Consider the following 15,885-nt stretch of genomic DNA (forward strand, 5'->3'; position numbering starts at 1 on the left):
GCCAATTCATGTTGAAACTAACACAACATTGCAAAGCAATTATCCTCTGGTTAAAAAAAAGAAAAAGAAAGTTCTACTGGTTAGAATTTAACTTGAAGATAATGTTATACTACCAAAACAAAAAGAAACTATTGAAAGGAAGTTTTATTTTAATAAGTAAGCGTCTTACTAGCAGCAGCAATATCTTGCAACTGTTAATCTGATGAAGCTTGACTTTCTGAGTGATTGCAGATGGGCTGTGTTGCTTGCTTATGCTTTGATAATTGATCATTGTGTTATCTGAGTTTTACAAGACACAGCCTTTTTCATTTTTTTCCCACCATGCACTATTACACAGTACATGACAAGTTTTACTTACAGATTATAAATACCTGAGAATCAAATAGCATGTATTTTAATGACAATACATCTGTGTTATACTTCATACACTGCTAAATGTTCTCACACTTATTACAGAATTTGTTCTTCTAAACTGTTTTACCTGTGAAATGTGTTTCTTTCATATACTGCCTATATTCCTTTATTAGAAATGCTCTTACTAAAAATATAAATTTCCAGAAATATTATGTGTGTATTTCTTCTAAACTCAATATTAAAATTTTCCACATTTGTAGGATTAACTCTTGGGTTTTCTAATGTGTTTTATCCTTCTGATTTTTCCCTTGCCAATGCTTTTTGATAAGTGCATGGAAAATTTTCCATGTCTTTTACAGAGACCTTTAAGTCCTAGTCTTTCTTGTTTCATCTAATTCTCCCTCTTTTGTTTACCAAATCTCCATGAAAACCTTTTTGTAGCTTTTGCACTCTTATGTCTGACATTCGAAACGTCTATCTTCAAAGCCTCTCGCAGTAGCGGTGATCAGACTTGGTCTCTGACCTGTTTTACAGAGTGAAGTAAGCCAGAAAGAAAAACACCAATACAGTATACTAACGCATATATATGGAATTTAGAAAGATGGTAACAATAACCCTGTGTACGAGACAGCAAAAGAGACACTGATGTATAGAACAGTCTTATGGACTCTGTGGGAGAGGGAGAGGGTGGGAAGATTTGGGAGAATGGCATTGAAACATGTAAAATATCATGTATGAAATGAAAAAAAAAAAATAAAAGTTTCTTGCAAGATTTTAAGTATTTTTATATTGTTCATCCTTTAATTCTATCAGTTTTACTTTATAAATATCAATATTTTTGTATATATCTTGACAAAATGCAATCTTGCCTTTTAGATCTTTTTAATTTAGTTTGTCTTTTCTTCAACAGGTCTTCTTAGGTATTGCTATTTCTTATAGTCAAATGTTTTGTCTTATTGGAAAACTCTCTCCTCATCTGATTTTTAACAGAACAGGAAAATTCTGTTTCTGCCATCTCTCTCTTTGCCCCTTCATCTCTCCACTGCATTGCTGTCTTCCTCCATTGAAAAGTTTATTCTTCAGAACATTACACTGTGTCTTAGTCAATTTGAGCTGCTATAACAAAGTATTATAGACTGTGTGACTTATAAACAACAGAAATTTATTTCTTACAGCTCTGGAGGCTGGGAGGTCCAAGATCAAGGCACCAGAAGATTCAGTGTCTGGTGAGGGCTTGCTTCCTGGTTCATAGATGTCCTGGTCTTCTCTTTGTGTCCTCATATGGTGGGAGTGGCAAGGTCACTCTCTGGAGTCTCTTTTGCTGGTGGTTTAGTCAAGTCCTATCCAACTTTTGCAACCCCATAGACTGTTACATGCCAGGCTCCTCTGTCCCATGGGATTTCCCAGGCAAGAATACTGAAGTGGGTTGCCATTTTCTTCTCCAGGGCATCTTCCCAACCCATGGATCAAACCCACATTTCCTGCATTGCAGGTAGATTCTTTACCACTGAACCACCAGGGAAGACCTGAGTCTCTTTTATGAGGGCATTAATGCCATTCATTGGGCTTGAATGAATGGCATTCTGGTGGCTCAGCAGTAAAGAACCCACATGCCAATGCAGGAGATGTGAGTTTGATCCCTGGGTTGGGAAGATCCCCTAGAGAAGGAAATGGCGATTCATTCCAGTATTCTTGCCTGGAAAATCCCATGCACAGAGTAGCCTAGTAGGCTATAGTCCATTGGGTCACAAGAGAGTCAGACAGGACTTAGCCACTAAACAATACCAAAACTGCCATTCACTGGGACTCTACCCTCATGACTCACCCCAAAGACCCCTACCTCCAAATACCATTACACTGAGGATTACATTTCAACATATGAGTTTTTGGGGATGCAAACATTTAGTCTGTAGCATATAGTAAAGGATCTTAAAATTGTTACAGGGTAACACTTCTCTGTGGTAAAGGTGAAGTAAAGATGGGTTGCTTAGTAAGTTTGTGTTTAATTCCTGGAATGGGCCATTAAAATGTCCACCTATTTAATTGATGGTTGTCATACAGAGTTAGAATGCAAGAAATAGTTTAATCAGTCTTAACCATTTCCCAACAGTTTTTCCTACTGTTTGCTGAACTAACTCTTGTGTCACCATCTTCATTTTCTCTGCGGAGCCTTTCTTGACACTTTAAGCCTGGGTTTTTCCACACCCCTCCCCCGCAACTAACTCATCATGGCCTTGATCACATATCATCTGTTTTCTTTTTTTTCTACCTTTGTTGATAAGCATCCAGGAATGTAGGGAAAATACCTTGTTTGCAGCTATAGTCCTAGTTTTAAAAAAATACTTGCACATACTTTGTATTTAATAAATATGATTAAAGTTCTTTGCTTATATATGCCTCTCAAGGATATCTGTCGCCCTAGTCCCTCTTTTAGTCTTGACAGACTTTTGAGCAAGACTCATGAAAGAATCTTATAATCATGCTCAATAACCTTTAACCTTATGATTATGCTCAATAGCCTTCAGTTTTTAACATCTTATTTCTTTCCATTTATAAAATGTATTGGTTATTTATATTTTTCAGCATAATTGACTGTTAAAGCTCTAGAGAACTTAGAGAAAAATTGACCTACAAATCCCCTTTCCTTATTTTAGAGTTGAGGACCCTCAGGCCCAGAGATACTTGTGTATGTATTAACTAGTTAATTGACTGCTTCAACATAAGAAGGTTTTCTATATCTCGTCCCCCCACTGCTGTTGGTCACTCAAAACAAGAGCCAGTGGCTTCTGTGTGTGTGCTAAATAGCTTGTTATGTCCGACTCTTTGCAACCCTGTCCAAGGGATTTTCTAGGCAAAACTACTGGAGTAGGTTGCCATGCCCTCCTCCAGGGGTTCTTCCCCACCCAGGGATTGAACTCACATCTCTTACATCTCCTGCATTGGCAGGCAGGTTCTTTCCCACTACTGCCACCTGGGAAGCCCAGGCTGAGTCAGGCAATACTTATAAGTCACAAAAAATATTTAACATTATCAGAGGCAAGACTGTTTCTCTTCCTCAACGATCTGATATGTTCCTCTAGATGACTTACTTTGGGGGATTTCTGCCTCGACCTTGGTCTCCTGCATTCCCTTTTCTCCTCTTACAAGAGAGACAGAGCTTTCCCTCGTGGGTGGAAAATCTTACCTAGATGATGAATAAGACCCAGTAGCTGGACAGTGGACCCCCACTGGGATTATTCAGGGTAGTGCTATGCTTTGGAAGGAAATGAGATCATTGATAATGTAAGCAATGTTTGTGGCAGATTGATCACTAACAGTGCCCACATTTTTGGCCTCCCTTCTCACTCTCACAACTGACTGTCTTCTGATTCTGTGCCTGAAACTGTTTTGCATTTAGGTGGAAGATCAGTTTTCTTCATACTGTGTGGTTCTTAGTCACTCAGCCGTGTCCAGCTCTCTGCCACTCTATGGACTGTAGCCCACCAGGCTCCTCTGTCCATGGGGATTCTCCAGGCAAGAATACTGGAGTAGGTTGCCATGACCTCCTCCAGGGGATTTTCCCAACTGAGGGATCGAACCCAGGTCTCCCTCATTGCAGGTGGATTCTTTACCATCTGAGCCACCATGGAAGGCTTTCATTCCCGAATATTCTGGGCTGCCCCTTCCTTGCTCTGTTTTGACCTCACCTACACCCTTCCATCTTATTTCTGATTTGCATCCATTTGTTACAGACTCCTCACTGCTTTTATCTCCTTTCTCTTCACTTCATTGTCAAAGCTTTATCCTTTCCTGTCATTTTATCAGGATCTCTAGCAGGAAAGGAAGGTTGTATTCAGCTTAGTTTCCATCTTGAGCAATTGTGCTTTTTTTTTTAAAATAGAAATGAAATAATGCTCATTGTTTTCCATCTGGATTCTGAAACATTATTCATACTTGTTATATTAGGGGGAAAATAATGAATCATTGTTCTGTATCATATGCTCCTATCTGCCATAGAGTTAGGTCATCCTTATTTCTGGTTCTAAACCTTGTAGGTCTTTAATAAAGTAATACATGTAACTGGCAAAATTATAAATGAATCAGTAATCACTTCTCTATCTATTTACTTTTTTGACTGTAATTTATTAAAATATCACAAAACAATCTCCACAAAACATGCAAAATGCCATATATATAATGTCTTAACATTGCGTGAGATCCAGATGTGTCTAAGAAATGGAGAGCTAATTAGAGGTAATATTTATCTCCAGTTCTAGAAGCTAATATTGGGCAAAACTTGCAAGGTTCAGTCCAGATAACCATTCAAGTGCTTGGCTGTTGATCTCAAACCTTATCTGAACTATCTGAACCTCTCAAGTCTTGAAAACTGGGCTGGATATCTTATGAGGACAGCCTCATCTTGGGTATTTGGGTATGTTTGATTCCAGCTGGAATCCAAAACTGCAGAGAGAGGCAAAAATGAAGACTAACTCAGGGCAGGGGTGGGGGGAACACTGAGCTTCCTCAAACCTCTGAAAGAGGCTTTGGTTAAATTTGGAGCAAAGGTTAGGGATTATGAACAGTTTCTATTTTATCTGGCTGCATTCATTCATCCTTAAAAAAAATCCTATTTTAATCTTCCAGATGAAGGATCATTAATATTTCTTTGTTCTTGGCTGGGAAATACAGTGAAACAATCTTTTAAAAACTGAAATTCTGCTGGTTTTGCATGTCACAAATAAGAGTTTGACAGCATGTGATTGCTTCAAAATGGCCAAGTGCGTGTCACTGATCATCAGTGCATATCTAGGTTTGGCTTAGGGCATCACACCAAAAGGAGCTTTATTTTTTTTTTTTTTTTTTTTAATTTTATTTTATTTTTAAACTTTACATAACTGTATTAGATTTAAATCAAGTTGTGGACACACCATAAAATACAGTCTGCTGTAAGCATAGAGAGTAAATAAGAATAAATTATTTTCTGTTGCGTTGTTTTTTATCAACTCTGTGAGTATTACACATATTTCAAGACATGTTTTTTTTTTTTTCTTTTATTTTTGCAGTTTTATTTCACTTTAAATATACCAATTACATTCAAGGGATTCTGAACACATACAGGGCTTCCCAGAAGTGCTAGTGGTAAAGAACCCGCCTGCCAATGCAGGAGACATAAGAGATGTGGGTTCGATCCCTGGGTTGGGAAGATCCTCTGGAGGAGGGCATGGCAACCCACTCCAGTATTCTTGCCTGGAGAATCCCATGGACAGGGGAGCCTCCTGGGCTACAGTCCATAGGGTGGCAAAGAGTCAGACACGACTGAAGTGACTTAGCATGCACACATGAACATATAAATATGTAGCTGTAGAACACTAAAATATGTTAATTGCCTACAATGTGCTATCTGTGTGTACATAATCTGACAACATTTCTAAGAGGTAGATTTTATTGACCTAATTCAACAGAGGATGAGATTCAGAGAGGGCTGTTTATTTGATTAAGATTGCCCAGCTAGTGTGACGGTTAACTTTACGTGTCAACTTGCTTGGACCACAGTGCCCAGATCGTTAGTCAAACGTTACTCTGGATATTTCTGTGAGGGTGTTTTTGGATGAAATTCACATTTAAAGTGGTGGCTTTAGAGTAAATCAGATTGGTTTCCATAATGTGGGTGCCTAATTCCATCAACTGAAGGCCTGCTTAGAACAAATGACTTCCCTCCACAAACAAGAAGGAACAGACTGCCTTTATTTTTTTTTTAATTTTATTTTATTTTTAAACTTTACACAATTGTATTAGTTTTGCCAAATATCAAAATGAGTCCACCACAGGTATACATGTGTTCCCCACCCTGAACCCTCCTCCCTCCTCCCTCCCCATACCATCCCAGTGGGTTGTCCCAGTGCACCAGCCCCAAACATCCAGTATTGTGCATTGAACCTGGACTGGCAACTCATTTCATACATGATATTTTACATGTTTCAATGCCATTCTCCCAAATCTTCCCACCCTCTCCCTCTCCCACAGAGTCCATAAGACTGTTCTATACATAGTGTCTCTTTTGCTGACAGACTGCCTTTAGACTTCATCTGCAACATCAGTTCTTCCTGATCTGACAGGAGTGCCTTTGAACTCTAACTGTAGCTCTTTCTGGGTCTCTACTAGCCTGCAGGCTTTCCCCATCCCCTGTTGGACTCTCCAAGCCTCCACAATCATGTGAGCCAACTCCTTAAAAAGTAAATCTCTTTCTATATATACACACACATCCTCTTGGTTCTGTTTCTATAGCTCGTAAGTGGGAAAGCCAAATCAGACTTCGTTCTGTTGAATTTCAGAGCCTTACAATAAATCCCATTTTATATAAACATTTTTTTCTGTTCACTGAATTTACAGTTCAGTTTTTCCAAATGTGTGTTGTATGTTCACATTTACATTCACATACACACGTACACCTGTGTGCACATCAGTGTTCTGTGTGTACCGTGTCTTGTTTATCCACTGTATGAGTTACAAAGTTTTGGCTTTTGCTGTGGAACTCCTTAATCAAAGAGAATAATGAGTCTTGTTCTCAAGTACAACTAATCTTGTGAAGACAGACTCATTTCACCATGCTCACTATTGCATAATAGTAGTATTTTCCTTCTATGCTATTATCATTGGCTTAATTTATCCCTAAAATCTAAGGTTTATACCTAAGTCTTAATAATTGAAAATATTTTCTTAAATTTCTCCCAAATTTTGGCTTCAAGGAAGATATTCAAAATTTTTACCTTTAAAATAATCATAATTCTATATGGTTGTTTAGTTCCATATAGTCTTATGGCTATGAAACTGAAACATTGAGACAAAAAAAATTAAGATACAAAGCAATAGTGAAATACCAGAAAATTCTAGAACAATATGTTCAAAGGCCCTCCAAAAATTACCTAAAAAGAAGAAAAATTTAAAGTAATATTATCTGTAGCTATTAATCTATCTTATTAACTAGTCATGTAGCCTTTTTAAAGCCACATTGGCAAGATATAACTTTATAAATATCACAGGTTAAAAGGAACATATGTCTTTAATTTGTTGTAGTTGTCTCTAAAAGTGATCTTGTATCCATAAACCCTTAATCTGATTTCCTTCCAGGGAACAGAGTCTTTAGAATTCAGAATTATGAACCACTCTTAAACAAAAATTCTTTATTGACAAAGTATAGCTCATAATCAGAATTTCACCATTACAAATGACCTTAGATTAACTCTAACCGAATTATTACTTGAATAATAATTAGTATTTAATATAAGCAATTATTTAAGTTGCATTTTAAAATATTTTATAGATGTAGAAACTGTGGCCCAGATAGGGTGACGTAGCTGGACTAAAACAAATTTGTCTGACTTTTTGTGGATGCTATTTCTTCAAGAGAGTGTGTTGCCTTCTTTGTGGAAAGAGCCTTGAGAAATTCCAAAATCAGAAGTATTACTTGGTCCACTTAGAATGTGAATAATAAACTTTAAATCTGTGGTTTAAGTACTTTCTTGCCTTGTGCTCACTGAGCATCAGAGCATTCTAACATACATGTCTGGGTGTGCTCACCGTAAGGCTTTCATGTTTGATAGCTAATTTAATAGCTAGTGGCAGCTTTCCTTTTTGTCATAAGCATTTTAAAGTCCTATGAACTTAGATACCCCAGGTTTTCTCTATTTCTGTACTTGATGCAAAACTCTTATATTCAATTCTCATTTTAGGTATAAATTATTTAATATAGGGCTGCTCTCTGCATGGGGTTTCCTTTTTATAAAGGCTATCCATATTTTTATCTCGTAAGGAATAAACACAATGAGGTCCAAGGTCTCTTCCTTTCATGTTGTATTATTGTGCTAAACTGCAGGTTGATACTGTCTCAAACAAAATCCATTTTTATTTTCATTGCCATAGTAATCTACTACTTTTAGAGATTTCAGCAAACTTTCCTGGCTTCATCCTGTTTCTAAAAGGAAATTGTTCTTTTACAATGACTTCCTTTCATGCCTAATCATGGTTTCTTTATAGTCTCAGTTAGATTCATGACAGCACAGGCATAGAGTTAGAAGACTACAGACTATTTTTGTACTCTCCCTCCTTTACTTGTACAGATAAAGCAGTATCATGACTGTTGGTGAAAATGTACTAGAAGTAAGACTGACATGTAAATAGTTCATTATTATTAATTTGTATTGTAGTAAGATAGTATTGCATATTTTGGTATATCAGGTTTTGGGCTTCCCAGGTGCTGCTAGTGGTAAAGAACCCATCTGCCAATGCAGAAGACATAAGAAATGCGGGTTTGTTTTTGATCCCTGGATCAGGAGGATCCCCTAGAGGAGTGCATGGTATCCCACTGCAGTGTTCTTGCCTGGAAAATCCCATAGACAGAGGAGCCTGGCAGGCCACAGTCCATAGGGTTGCACAGAGTCAGACACGACTGAAGCAACATAACACCCACACATGTGTACCAGGCTTTAGGCCTTGTTTCCACAGGGCCCTATCCGCTGATAGTTTGGAACCCAGAGTGAGCATGGCCTTCGGGAATGAATTTTAACATTGTCACATGCCAGCTGTGTGAGACTGGGAAAGTCACTTAAACAATTGGAGGTTAGAATTATCTCATTTGTAAAAACATCATCAATAAGCTTTTGTATTATAGTTGTTGTGTGAAATGATTTAATGTATATATTATATAAAGATATAATGAAGAACTTCATGAGAAAGCCTGGCACATTGCAGGGCTTGGAAAGTATTAATTTCATTTTCTGATTAATCTTTAATTTTAGGATTTTTCACTCTTAGTCCATTATTGCTCATCCACCCACCTTCTACTCAGTTTCTTGTGCTTTTTTTACATTTGCAGGTAGAAGATAGTACAGCCAAATTATATGCTTGAAAATGAATGTGTGTATACCTTGTCCCCAATTAATCTTCCCTTCTGCTAAATTATTATGATGTTTTGGATTAACTTGGTCATTGTGCTCAATCTACCATGGTGAAAGGATCCAGTGAGAGAGACAACAGGAAAGCTGTCTACTGAGTTAGAAGATGGTCAGACAGTTTTGTTTAAGGAAAATGAGCAAGAAAATTTTGCATAATGCTTTTTGGACCAGTCTTGTTGTTCTTAATTGCCTAAGATATTTCAAGGTGCTTTGCTATAAATCTGAAGACTTAAAAACGTTGTTTAACAGTCTGGCCCACTAAGAATAATGACTTCTCCCGTTCCTTGTTTTTCTGGGTGATTAAGGGTTTCCTGACTGGCCCCAGGCCATCTGCCCTGACTTTTTTTTTCCCCCAAGGATTTAGGACCATATTGTCAAGAATAATCTCTGACTCAGAGAGATTTTCTAGCCCCAGAAGATAGAAAGTGTTAGCTGTGTGTGCCCTAACCTCGCATGAAAAGTACTGCAAATGACACTTCTTAGTGATGGGTTAGAGCCGGCCCTTCATGTATGCGCCTTTAACCAAGTTAGGTGTAAATTATTTCAAGGAAGCCAAAGTTCTTCCGTGTCCCCGTGAGAATAATTTCACAAATACACAGCAGGTCCCTCCGACTACAGATTTGGGGCAAGGAGACAAAAACAAGAAAAAGAAGAAGAGAGCTATGGCCTGGGGCCAGTGCACACCTCTCCACAGGGGGTTTCTAGCATGTGGGTGATTTTCAACCAACCTGATATAAATCAGACTGTGCAGAGCAATGACATTCAGCTCTCTGTGCTGGGAGATGCCTGGATAGTGTTACGCTTCCCTCAGTAGGAGGGACTGGAGTTGAGCTGGGGAGTTGAGCCCTGAGCTGTATCAAAATAATAGTATGGGAGTAAAGAAGAGGCTGGAGTAAGAGGGTGTACCCATAACCATCCAACCTCTACAGATAGGTTATGTGAAAGGCTCTAAACTCTCATCCTTTGAGATCATTTATTTACTAACTGAGCTTGACAGAATCAAGAATTTGGTCCACGAATGCCAGGGTTTAAATCTGGGCATGATTGGAGCCTCGTCCTTCTCACCTGGGACATCTTGCCACAGTGGCTGGCCTACACTCCCAAGCCCTGTTAAAGTTTGTGATCTGTTATAAAAGTGTCTATTAGTATTCAGAAGCATCTTACTTAAACCAAAGTATTTGTTAGTTGCGTGTGTGCTAAGTTGCTTCAGTCGTGTCTGACTCTTTGTGATCCTATGGACTGTAGCCCACTAGGCTCCTCTGCCCATGGAATTCCCCAGACAAGAATACTGGAGTGGGCTGCCATGCCCTCCTCCAGGGGATCTTCCCAACCCAGGGATCAAACCCCCATCTCTTACATCTCCTGCATTGGCAGGTGGTTTCTTTATCACTAGTGCCAGCTGGGAAGCCCATTTATTATTTACTGTCATTAATTTTTTGTGTGTGAAAATTGGATATTAAAACCCAAAATTCAATGTATAGGACAAAAATAAACCTTCCTACACCGATTAAAGTTTTAAATATAGCAAATAATTATACTACAAGGCAAAGGAAAAATGGTAAATTCAACATTGTAAACCAAGTAATTACAAAATATTATGAAAGAGTTGGTGCAAAACACATCAAGTCATATAAAAAATGTGAATGGGTCTAAATCAACAATTAGAGGAAAATAGAATTCCAAATTGATTGATAAAGCAAAACACACTCTATATTTACACAGGAGACACAAACTTTCAAAAAGGCTGGAAAGAAAAGCATGGGGAAAATAAATAAGTCATATAAAAACAATAAAAAAATAAGGCTAGATCTTGATACCAGATCAAGTAGATATTTTACAAAACTGTATATGCTCTTGGGCTTCCTAGGTGGCACAGTGGTAAAGAATCTGCCCAGCAATGCAGGAGCCACAGGAGATGTGGGTTCAATCTCTGGGTCAGGAAGATCATGGCAACTCACTTCAGTATTCTTACCTGGAGAATCCCCATGGACAGAGGAGCCTGGCGGGCTACAGTCCATGGGACTGCAAAGAGTTGGAGGTGACTGAAGCATTACTAAATATGCATATATGCTCTTACCTTTTGACCCAGCAATCTCATTTTTAGGAAGTTACTCTGAAGAGACAGTTCAACTCTACAAAATTACATACACACACAGTTATTTATTATAACATTACCTGTAATTGCAAATAATTTGAAAGTGCTTAATATAGGAGATTGGTTGAAAAACCACAATGAAATGCTATGCAAGTGTAAAGAAAAAGAAGAGGAGCTCTATGAACTGATAAGAAATGATTTATAGGATATATTATTAAGTGAAAAAAGCGAAGTTTAAAAGAATTTCTGTAGTAAGGTGCATACTGTGTAAGAAATAAGGAGGTATAAGGAAATAAATATGTACTTACTTTTGCAGAAAGAAACATTAAAAGGAAAAATCAAGAAATTTTGAAAGTGGTTACCTGCAAGGGAAGAATGGGGTGGAAAGGATATGAGCATACCTTGATGTTCAATTTTGGCATTTGGAAGCATGTTAATACCCTACATAATTCAAAATAAAATTAAATTCATAAAGATGAAGAAAAAACCCTAATCAGATTGCAGAGAATATTTCAAATAAATGACAGAAGCACATTTAAGGATTAAAATAACTAATCCAAAGAATCTGGATACAGTGCTTTGATTCTATATCTTACACTCTTTTAGGAGGTTTCCTTTTTCTAGTTGTATAAAGTAGGAATTCTGAAACTCCCTGTTGTTATAATAGAATTATCGAATGGGTACATGCATTGATGATGGAAGCAAGAGTTCTCACTTTGGACAAGGGGTGACTCAGTATAGAAGAGGAGTGGCAAGGAGGAGCCTTGTGAGGTTACACTGTAACTGGTGGTATCAGAATGACCTCATGGTTTCTAACATACATCTTTCCCAAAAATACCAATGCCATGAATGACACAGAGAAACAGAGATACTTTTCCAGGTTAATGGAGACTCAAGGAACATAACACCTAAACGCAATACAAGATTCTATCCTCGGTCATGGAACAAAAGGAAAACATAAAGATAAAGTCAAGTATAGCATTCTGAATTTATTCCCTCATATCTTTTTGCCAAGAAAAATAAGATGCATTTATGCATTTTTACTTCACTTTGTTATTCCCTAGTGTTTTTCAACCTCGATCCTCTCTATGATTTTGTAAGTACTTGAAAAGCACATTGTGTGTTCTTACTTTTCAGAGCTTATCATCTTCTGACCGTTTTCCTGGCATTTTTCCAGATATTTTAAATTTAATTTTGTGTACACATAAAACCAATGTTCCAGAAGGATCATCTTTTAATTGGCTCCAAACATGTTCTCCTCACACATTTTTTTCAAGAGTAAAAAGTGTTGTCCCATGGCTTTGGTTTGGGACACTGATTGTAGGGATTTTAGTAAAATGAGAGGGCAAAACTGATATTGTGTTATTTTAATACTTTCTCCTTCCAATCATTTTGTTTCTTATTTTCCAAATGGTTTACATATAGATAACCCATATTTGAAACTTTCTATAGAATATTAATGGGCTTCCCAGGTGGGTCAAGTGGGAAAGAATCTGGCTGTCAATGCAGGAGCTGTAGGAGATACAGGTTCAATCCCTGGGTCAGGAAGATCCCCTGGAGAAAGAAATGGCAACCCACTCCAGCATTCTTGTCTGGAAAATTCCATGGACAGAGATGCCTGGCGGGCTATAGTCCAAAGTGTTGCAAAGAGTTGGACATAACTGAAGCGACTGAGCACACACACACACACACAGAGATGTTAATGGCCGTTAAAGATATATATCAAGAGAAACTGCAGGCCAAAATATATTTTTGATATAGTAAAAATGTGTCCTATTAAAATCTGCTGAAAAGGAAATTTACAGGCTATTTAGCAAAATGTTGGATTTAACCTCTTGCATATGTCATCTGCACAATGCTGAGTATTTAGGGACTGACACTGTTGTCAAAGAATACAAAATGAATTGCACCTGAAGTGTCAAGGGGTTGAGTTAAAGGGGGATCCATTTTCAGTTATGACTCTAGGAAGATCATGATTTTATTTTACCTAGCGAGAGAGGCTTATAATTCACCAACCAAAATTACACGACTTGAAAAAAAGAGAAAAGATCCCAAGGAGGTCACAAGGAGAACAGCTGTAGAATGCTGAGCTTTCAGTGAGAATGCAAACTTAAGAGCAGTTGTCTGAGAGGCACAGGACTAGTTTTCTGTGTACACTGCTTAGGGCCCAGAACAAAGAAGTGTCTGTAAAGGCCATATTGCACTAGACAAGAACGATACAGGACATTCAGAAGATGATCTGGAGCGGACAAGGACTATGTCCAGACTTACATTGGATAAGGATTGTAATCAGCATCTTATTGAGGAGAAATTAAAGGCAAATGTCAGAATGCTAAACATTACATAGTGAGTTTATGTGTTTGTGTGTGCTCAGTCACTTAGTCGTGTCCCACTCTTTTCAACCCCATGGACTGTAGCCTGTCAGGCTCCTCTGTCCAGGGAATTTTTCCAGGCAAGAATACTGGAGTGGGTTGCCATTTCCTTCTCCAGGGGATCTTCCTGACCCAGGGACTAAACCCATGTCTCTTGCATCTCTTACATTGCCCGGGGGATTCTATTCTGTGCCACCTGGGAAACCTTTATAGTTGGTTTATATAGAAGTACAAATTAGTACTTGTACTTGAGAAATCTGTATGCACGTCAAGAAGCAACAGTTAGAACTGGACATGGAACAACAGACTGGTTCCAAATTAGGAAAGGAGTATGTTAAGGCTGTATATTGTCACCTTGATTATTTAACTTATATGCAGAGTACATCATGCAAAATGCTGGGCTGGATGAAGCACAAGCTGGAATCAAGATTTCTGGGAGGAATATCAATAACCTTAGATATGCAAATGATACTACCCTTATGGCAGAAAGTGAAGAAGAACTAAAGAGTCTCTTGATGAAAGTGAAAGAGGAGAGTGAAAAAATTGGCTTAAAACATTCAGAAATTGGCTTTCAACATTCAGAAAACTAAGATCATAGCATCCGGTCTCATCACTTCATGGCAAATAGATGGGGAAACAATAGAAATAGTGACAGACTTTATCTTCTTGGGCTCCGAAATCACTGCTGATGGTGACTGCAGCCATGAAATTAAAAGACACTTGCTCCTTGGAAGAAAAGTTATGACCAACCTAGACAGCATATTCAAAAGCAGAGACAGTGCCAACAAAGGTCCATCTAGTCAAAGCTATGGTTTTTCCAGTAGTCATGTATGGATGTAAGATCTGGACTATAAAGAAAGCTGAGCGCCGAAGAATTGATACTTTTGAACTGTGGTGTTGGAGAAGACTCTTGAGGGTTCCTCAGACTGCAAGGAGTCAGTCCTAAAGGAAATCAGTCCTGAATATTCACTGGAAGGATTGATGCTAAAGCTGAAACTCCAGTACTTTGGCCACCTGATGCAAAGAACTGACTCATTGGAAAAGACCCTGATGCTGGGAAAGATTGATGGTGGGGGGAGAAGGGGACGATAGAGGACGAGATGGTTGGAAGGCATCATCGACTCAGTGGACATGAGTTTGAGCAAGTTCTGGGAGCTGGTGATGGACAGGGAGGCTTGGTGCGCTGCAGTCCATGGGGTCGCAAAGAGTTGGACACAACAGAGTGACTGAACTGAACTGAATGCCTATTGTTACATAATATGGGTTTAGTCATAAATCAATACTTCGTTCTAATAAAGTGCCTATTTAGAAAGCACATGTAAATATTACATACATGTTCTTGGACTGGGCTGAGCTTGCTTTATGGACAATATTCTGGGCCCAGAATAACCCAAACAAAGTACATGACCCTTCTTCAGAATTGTGTGTTCAAGTGGCTTCTTAAAATTTTTTTTTCTGTATATTATTTGTTGTTCTCTGAGTATAAATATTATGACTTTACTTAATTTAAAATAAAAGTTTTGACTTTTTTCAGTATTGTCTTAAAACTTAACTATTGACAGTGGACTAGTGAGGTCTTTTTAATGTTAAGTGCTTTATGAAAAAGGAATAAGTGAAATAATGCACATGTTAAAAAATGTATGTGTGTGTGTGTGTGTGTGGCCAAAAAGTTAGCATGACTGGTTTTATGCCACATAATTTAAAACAGAGCAAAGGCATTCTGATCATTAAAATCCTTTGCATCACATGGGCATTTCTTTGCCTATTAACCTAGAAAATGCCATATTATATAAATAAAAAATATCATCTGAGGCCAGTGGTTTCTTGGGTAAAATGTTCCTTGATTGTGTGGTGAAGCATATTCTATTTGCTTTCTCTTGCAAGTTGTTATTAAGATGTCAGGTAATGCAGTGATGGAAAGCCCAGATTATCAAAAGGAAAAAAAGAATTCGAGTAGAACAGCAACAAACTCTTTTGTCTCTACATTACCCTCCACTTTCTCTCCTTGTCTTTCCAGTTTTTAGATCTAATTTTCATGACTTGACCTTCCTTTCCATCTCCTTTTTGTCATTACCTTACTCTCATCAGACTGAACTGCAAAAATATGTTCAGAGGAATGGGGATGAGGCAGAGG

The sequence above is a fragment of the Bubalus bubalis genome, chromosome 10 (assembly GCF_019923935.1).
Source record: "Bubalus bubalis isolate 160015118507 breed Murrah chromosome 10, NDDB_SH_1, whole genome shotgun sequence".
NCBI classification, from domain to species: Eukaryota; Metazoa; Chordata; class Mammalia; order Artiodactyla; family Bovidae; genus Bubalus; species Bubalus bubalis.